Source organism: Meleagris gallopavo, chromosome 3, assembly GCF_000146605.3.
Source record: "Meleagris gallopavo isolate NT-WF06-2002-E0010 breed Aviagen turkey brand Nicholas breeding stock chromosome 3, Turkey_5.1, whole genome shotgun sequence".
In the NCBI taxonomy this organism is placed as follows: Eukaryota; Metazoa; Chordata; class Aves; order Galliformes; family Phasianidae; genus Meleagris; species Meleagris gallopavo.
This window is the reverse complement of record NC_015013.2, coordinates 11,685,918-11,694,695: the sequence shown is the minus strand read 5'-3', so window position 1 is coordinate 11,694,695 and position 8,778 is coordinate 11,685,918.

Genomic DNA, 8,778 nt, shown 5'->3' with positions numbered 1-8,778 from the left:
CTTTGGACATTCTTCTAAAGTCCCACAGAGCTGCATCCAATTCATAGCAGTACAAAAGCGACTGGAGCATAGCAAATCTTTTGGTTGCCTTCATTCCAACCTTAGTTTGTTCTGCTGCTATCTTTCCCACAAGTTCCACTTGATGCCTACTAACACAATGCACAGCATGCTGGCTCTAAACTCACTGTTTATGCTACTCTTGACACTCCTCTTTTCCCCAGCCCCCTACCAGCTCAGTACTTTTTTTTTTTTTTATTCTGATGACTTGTGCCAAACGCTGAAGTCATAGTTTGAGTCTTCAGTTCACTCACATCCCTCACCCTCATTCTATAGCTCCCTCTTCCCTTTCCTTATAAACATTGTCAAGTCTGAATAACTCCATCTTTTTCAAATCTGTATTTACATAATGGACAGCTGTAATGTATTTTCCTTTTCCTCATCTTACTAAAACCTGGCAGCTCACAACACTCAGTCCTTGTGCATTTGCACATCTTCAGGGAAAATCTGGAGTTCACAGTGACATGGGGGTTAAGAAATATGAAGCTTATTTTGGCTCTGCCATGATTCCAACTCCTAGCAGCCAATTTGCCTCTTTCAAATTGCCATTTTTCAACAAAACCCATGGGCTTTAAGACTTTAATTCATGCCAAAACTGCATGCAGATGAGCAGGTTCCAGCCAGTTCTCATTTGCCACAAAGCCAACATGTAATACAGCTCCATCCTTGCTTTCAAAAACCTCGTGACAGAATAATTCATTTAATAGTCCAGACTTCTCTTTGGCTAGCTCCAGTTCCCTTCCCAGAAAGCTCCCCCTAGCTCTTTACAATACCTTGAAAATGTTTTTCACTATCTCACAGTTATTGTTTTTGACAGACTGTCTCAGAATTTCCATGCACCAACATTTTTCATCACTGAGGCAAGCCAGAGCAAAAGAGGAAAAATAAGGCACGATAGATCCATTTTGTACTTTGACCAGTACCTCCAAAAAGTGTTCTGCGTGACATTATTCTGCTGACAGCAACATCCTGAGAACAGCTACAGGGACACAGCACAACAGGCTATATGTCTGACCACGGGCAAGGACAAACTTTCTGAACCTTAAGAACAACCAAACAAGTTTGAAAGCCTGGCTTCAGGGAAACATTCTGAAGTGCATTTCCTTTCTCTCTGTCCTTTTTTCTATCAACAGCAAAACCTTTCCTGGAACTTTACCACGTTTGTCCAAGTCTGTTTTATTTATTTTTTAACATTTGGAAGCAATGAAAGGCAGAAGTGGATTTTTTTTGCACATTACTACAACACTGGACACAAAACTGCTAGCAGAATATGGGCATTTCATGTCCAGCACCAGAACTGGTTAGAATTTCAGTGAAGTTCTGAGAATTTGTACTGCTTCCCTTCTTTCCTATTCCCAAATACCAACTCCTTCAGCAAAAACACTCAGGAGGTTTATGCAGGAAGGTTGTAGCAGAAATCAAGTTTACTCCCCCGTAGTAAACCTGACTGTAATAACTTCCAAACTACAAATACAGCAAAACTTGTTGGGGAGTTAAATCAACAAAAACAAACAAACAAAAAAATCAGCAAAATGGAAATAAATGCAAGTCCACAAGAAGACAGCTACTTATTTCTACTTAGAAATGTAGAGTTCTGCAATAAATCTGATTTAACTCACACTCAAGGCCACACAGAACAGCTCAGAGATCATGAGAGGACAGAGCTCAAGGGCTGACACCAGATGATTTAATCAAAGACATGCCATCCTCAATGACACTTACTTATAAGAAAGTGTACCACAGGTAATTTACAAATTATATATATTTGTAGGCATTCTTGTGTCGTAAGAAAGCAAGGACAAGAGACCAAGATGGTTTATTACAATGGTAACCAGATTCCTGGCTCTCATACAGATGCTGGCACTTGCAGGTCTTCTCTTAGAAGAGGGCAGTATCTCCTCTTCTGGTTGGACTGGGAATGGAATATATCTAAATATGGATAGAAGCATTTGGCAGGTAGGCTATTGTAATTTTACCTTTCCTAATAAAACAACTAGTTTTTAAGAAATTCAGTAGGCTGTGGAAGAATATGGGAATTCATAGTTTGCACTAAAATCCTAACACTGTTAAGATCTGTTGTGTATACAGAAGATGTTCTGTTCTGTCCACATGGCTCTTACTGAGTTTGGAGAAATAAAACAGAGCAAATCCTCAACTCAGTCTTAAAATGCTCTATTTTTTTCTCAATCGCTATCTAAAAGATCTGCCTTAGGCAAAATTTATCATATTAAATCTCAGTCCAAGACCAACTTCTAATTTATTCTAGTTTTTTTTTTTTCCTTATCCACCTTTACTTTTTTGCTGTTATTACTGAAATGTAATGAGGGGGAAGGAGGGCGAAACAGCCATTTTAGAGCAGTAATCATGCGAGTTTGCACTCTTCACTGTGCTTTTACTTTGCCCTCATAACTTACAGGGATGAGAACTTGACACTTTGAACAAAATCTTCCTCATGAAGCAATTTCTACGCTATTGAAAAGTCTCTATCAAATTTCTGTTTTATGTTACCACTGCAGTTTTCTATCCCGTCTTTGTTTCTGAATCATCTTTTCGGGGTCTTCCAGAAAATGACAAATGAATGACCACTCTCCAAGAAAAGAAAAACAACAACGACGAAGAGGAAAACCACAAAAACACAATATCACCACCTTCTTGGAGATGTAGCATTTGTGAGTCAAACTGAGTTGTCAGTGCTGAGAGCTTTTTGTCTGAATGGTGGTTGCCAGATTGCTCTTCCAGAAGAGAGGCCAAGAACTGAACAGTTTTTATTTCCTGGAAACAAGTCCTGCTTGCTTATCTACACAGCCTGTGGCAAACACTGGCCAAGGGCAGGGTAAGCCAGCCATTAGGCAGGCCCTCTGCCTTCAGCAGTGCCCGTCTCCCTGGTTGGTTTCTCAAATTCAGCACAATAAACAATTTTAGAAATTATACAAGTAAATACAGGAGGAGCATTTGAACTTTCTCAGTGAGCCTACCAACACCGGTGTAAGAAAAAATAAGAAATAGCCATTCCAGACTACAAAGCCCCACAATAGACCTGAATAGGGCAGACCTACTTTCTGATATGCACGAAGAAAAAAATATTCTTCACAACTCCTCTTTCTAGAGGTCCTCAGCATATAGTTAACTTGGTCAGGCCACAGATTAAAGAAGGAACAGGAAGAACAGCATCTGGATCTAAGGACGTCTCAAATTTAGTTGAAACTTAACAGCAACTCCGCTTTCAACCCCCAGGGAAGAAAACTCAGCGTAGGTTTTCATTCACAAAAGTAGTAAATCTATAGAATAAAAATTGGCTATCCCACCCAGATTACCAACGTCAGTGAGAAGCTCTGCATAGAGCATGTGTGTTTTCTTACACTGAAGTGTTGTGGCTATGCTCCAAGTTCCCAATTTCCATAGGAGCTATACAGAGAGGTTCCCACGGCCAACAATACTTTAGGGACTTGAAAGGAAACTGCAGGAATGCTTCACTATTTAAAAACACATTCACTTCTGTTCAAGGAAAGGAAAGGCATAGAGGAGGAGGGCTCCCATACATGAGTAAGGTTGAGCTGAAGGCCCTTTTGAAGCCATAAGTTACATAACTTCTTGGCAGTGTGTTTAATCTTGTCCTTCTAGATCTTCACCCACAGCAAGGAACTTTTAGTTCACCTTCATGTAGCTTGGCTTAATATGTAGATGTTTTGAGCATTGCTCGGGGGATAGTAAAAGGAACCTGGCAGGAAGAAGTTGAGGGGAGAAAAAAATAAAAAAAAAAATCAAAAATAAAGCCTCTGTCTGAGAAACCAAGGAAGAAAATAGCATCCTACTGATTCTGCAAAGCTCCAGGAACTCTATCAACAGGGATCAAAACCTGACTCCTAAAACTCATGTATTATCCTCAGAATAGTACTGGCTGCTTCCCACCAGACGCACCAATTTCTGTCTAGATCACATTGCACTGACACTCCTGTAATGGAAGCCATAACTAATAACGTTTCAACAAAACAATATGTGGGAATTTAGCCATGTCTCTTTGTTCATTTTACAGGGAAGTCCTAAAGCTAAAAATCTGAACCTTCCTCTTGGGGAAAACAGAACAATGAATCTTGCTGCAGAGTGACACATTCAAGGCAATTAATTACAAAAGATTCAGCTCACAAAGTCACACTCTGAGTATGACTGGAACATAAATAGATTAGAAGCCGCTAAGGATTGCTCCTCCTGATCTGAAAAGAATGTTCCCTCTTTGCTTTTGTAGCCTTTAATGATGTACAACCATTCTTTTAACAAGAAAAGCCATTTCACATTTTTATAAATATCCCAAATGCTTCAGGTTACCCTTAGTTACCCTTCATCTCTGTTCTCGACAATGTTGCCAACAGAGTCATGCTTTCCAGCAACTACAGCCTTGCCTTAAGCAGAATAAAACCTATACCACTTCCTTCATTTACATCATTCCCCAGACAGGTGGAGGAAAGATATGACTTGTTTTGCCCTGAAGCTCTGGTCAAAACCACTGCTCTCTGATCAGCAGCCTTCAGAGGAAGACAGATGCAGCCAGAGCTGATTACAGGTTTTGAAGTTTTGTGAGCGTTGCATGCACCTATAGCCATCCCAATGTGCTTTACAAAGCCAGTAGTATCACTGAGTCTGATGCACTAAAACTGTCAGAGCAGCACAGAACTGCAAACTGTACAAGGTCACCCAGTAATTTGTTATCAGAACTAAAATCCAGCTCTCTCTACACAGTCCTTCAGGCAGCTCTCCCAACTCAACCTCCCATCTTCAACAACAAAAACAAAAAACCCCACACAACAAAATCTGTTTTTCTGTCAGAGCAGGCTGAGCTGAATTGCAGAATGAAAAGAATCTGGTGCACCTTCAGATTTCTCTTGAAACAGTTACATGATAGAGTACAGGATAGTGTGTTTACACCAATGATGGGAAAACAAACAACATTGGCACTAATCTTTTTTTGAACACAGATAAGTGACTGCAAATTCTTGTTCTAGGAGCTCTAAAGTTGGATTTATTATCTAACAGGCTCAAGAAGTGTTGCTTAGCTGCTTGATTTTGTGTCTGCCCTGCAAATGCTGACAGCTAATTTGCTTCAATAACAAAGATACCTCACTCCATAACATGCAGTCTGTGATGGTCCAATGACAGCATAGTGCCCAGCTCGATAAGGCTATCACCCCAGTGCCAACTTCTGGTGTCAAACTGCAAGAACTTTTGAAAGCTGTGGTGTAACAGCGTTGGCTTCCCACAGTAGCTTAAATTATACTCTTAGAACACATACTCAATTTAGTAGTGTTGAAAAAAGGCACAAAATTTAACGATGGATTAATCAATACATACACTATTTTTCAGCTACAACTACTAATGAAACCCAGTTTCTCTGCATACTCTACAACCTTATCAGTATTCAACATAGGAATTTGAAGTTTGGCTGAGATATTAATAATAATATTGACGCTCAGCTATATTTGATAGCGGGTGGGGATATAGGAAGCGTTCAGCACTGCCAGACAAAACAGCACATACTACTGCATAGAATGTTCTTTAGTTGCAAAACATAGCCATTTTCTAGTAATGGAAGTCCACAGAACCACTATAATATAGCCTACAAAAAAAAACTTGGCGTAGGCACCTCACCCTACTCTGGAAAGCCAAGAACTGCTCAAATCACTTCAGCCCTCCCTTTTTGCTCCTGTATCTGGCCGCATTAAAACAGCTTACGCTCTGCTGGAAGCAAACTTCCAAGAATGAATCAGAAGTTGTTTTTTTTTTTTTTTGCTTTGCCAGCGGAGGTTTTTAATATTCAGAAAGTGGGAATTTCATAATTTCATAGCCCGCTCATTGAATTAGTCTCTGTTTTTGCTCTTTAAGCTCTATTCTGGGAGTAAAAATGATTGAAATACTTCAAACATGTTCTGATGTAACCACTACATAAAGAAATGCTAAGAACAGACCCAGTACATGTAATTATTGCTTAATTAACAGTACTAGAGGAACTACAATCTAGTACTAGAGCACTGGACTAGCAATAATGAGCCTTCACTCTAACAGCAGATCAGCATCGGACTTGCTATGTACCTTTTATGAGAGAGGAAAGAAATACTTGTCTAAGCCTTCCTCCTCCCTCTTCCTTTTGACTTTTTGTCTTACCTATTTATTTTGAAGTTATTTTATTTAGTTAGTTTTTTTTTTTTTGGTCAGTAGGAGCACTCTTTTCATTAATCCCTGTTACCTCTCCATCAAGCAACCTCAGATCAGCACTCATTCTTGTCTCTCCTGCATTACCCACAATTAAGCTGTGCTGTCTTGTTGCTTTCCTCACTACAACAGCACCATTTTTAGAATCTCTTTGGATAGTTGAAGTTCCTTTTTCCTCATCCTTATCTCTAATTTTCTTAGATTCCCCCATGTTAGCATTACTTCTTTTTTACTATTATTACTTTGAACAAAATAGTGCTACCAACATTAACTCCTGTTATGCAATTTTCAGCCACATATTTCCCAGCTTCCTGCAAGATCACCCATTAGCCTCGCAATAAAGTTTCCTGTCTTTCCATTTGCCCAGGGAAAACTGGCACAGCTCAGTAGAAGGGCTGGGGTTAAAGCAGAGCATTGTCTCCCTAGCTCTCAAGAAACGACTTATCACTATCCACATACCAGGAGAAAAGCCTCTACTGCTTATGCAACCAGCTTGCCCCAGGCTTGCCTCTGCATCCAAATATTTGACTCCCCTTCTCCATGCTAGATAAAACACTCCCCAGAGGCTAAACTTCATAGTGAGCAGTCAGCCCTTTGATCTCAGAAGCAGCTGGTGCACAGCTGCTCCCTGTTACTTCTGCAGCTCTCGGGAACCCTTTGGATTTTCCTGTCCTCCCTCACAGTCAGGCACAAAGGGCAAGAACACCACCCGCAGCTATCTTTCAATCTCCTGCAAAATTTCATCTGCCACCTCACCTTCTCTGCACACTTCCTTGAATTACTGGCTCAGCCCCAACTCTTCCCTTCTAAGCAGTCCCAAGGACACAAGCAATGATGCTTTCTTCAGTGTCACCCATGCTTGGGAGTTCCTAGAGAAGACATGCTGACCTCCTCACAGCACTCTGTCTGTCCTACAGACCATAGGGAGCAAGCTGCTGTCCCTTCTCTCCCATCTCAGGAAAATCTTCCCAAGGATTGTTGTAGTTTGCAGGTAGAAAGAAAGAAGCCAGATGCACTCAGTGGAGTATCTCTCTTGTGCAACTACAAAGTCCAGTCAGCAAAGGCAGCCTGCCTTCTGAGAGGCAGGCCTTCCATAGAGCCTTCCTAGGAAAGCGTGGATCTGAGTAATAAAGTACCATTCACAGAGCCTCAGAGCAGACAGTATTGACTATTTACAGCCACGTATTATCAATGATACTTTATAAGAGCCTAAAGAAAAACAGAAAAGTTCAAAACCAGCTCAGCACCTCCAACCAGCTGCAGGACTCAGAGACAGTATTTTCATCCCTTCCCTAGTTGGAAAAGCCCTTTGAAACAACCACAAGGAGATGACTAGGGATAGCATAAAGCAGCATAACCAAATGACTCTACTCTCACCACTGGGTGCTGAAAAGCATTTACAGTCCATTGACTGTAAAGAGAACCATGTAAAGAACTTCTCACATGACTGTAAAGAGGCCAATCTGATGAGATTTCCCCAGATATCCCTAAAAGATTAACTTTAGTACTCACGTGCTGAGGAAAACTGATAAGAGTTGTAACGCCTGACTTCTGAGCTTACCTTCCAGAACCATCTCAGTGAAAGCAGAAGAGTTTACCCACCAGTGCTTCTGCACCAGCTGCCTCATCAGCCATCCCAGGTGTTCTGTAACCAGCTGCCTCATAGAAAAGTCACTTCACCTGATCCTAGCAGTGTCAATTACAGTCTCAAGACCAAAAGCTGCTGCACTCCTGCTGACTATATTACAATGCACATGAATAAGGCTTAATGCCTTGATGTCAATTAATAGGGGAAACTAACACACAAATAAGACTCTCAGCTCTGGAAAGTTGTCTTTTGTAGGAGAGGAAAAGCGTGTGTGGGTCAAGCAAATTTGAATATGACAGAAAAAACAAGAACATTCACTGGAACAGCTACAAAGTTTCCAAGGTCCAACTTTTCATAGAGATTCACTTACAGAACTTTTTCTGCAGTTATAACTTCAAGGAAAGCAGAAACTCTTGAGAGACCTTCTGATAAAGAGGAAAAAGTAAGATGCTTCTGCTTACTAGTCTCTTTTGTGGAATTTGATTTGGAGTGTGGCGTAATCCCTCAACAGAGGCTTTCAAAAGCAAACTTTAGCCAATAAATGAAGTCATCTACACTGCTGCATAGTAATGAAACAGTAATGTTTGACACATTCAAATGTCAACACATCAAGTGTCCTCCAGTCAAGAACCAGAACCAAGCTAAGAACTTTCCAAGACTCTTGTTCACCATTCATTCTGTGAGTTTATGTCTGCACATGTGAAAAGGCAGCATTTCTGCTCCTGGTAATTCATTTAGAAACACTTAATGGCAGGATAATTGTGAAAAACAATGTACTGAGTCAAAAAACATCATACTGATTTGTCACAGTCATGTGTTTGCAAAATGCTTAAAATTGAGCAAAAGGGGTTATGTATGATGGAGGTGTATGACAGATACCACCCAGTTATCATCCACGATGATTTTCCTCACTGAAAAGGATCAATAAACAA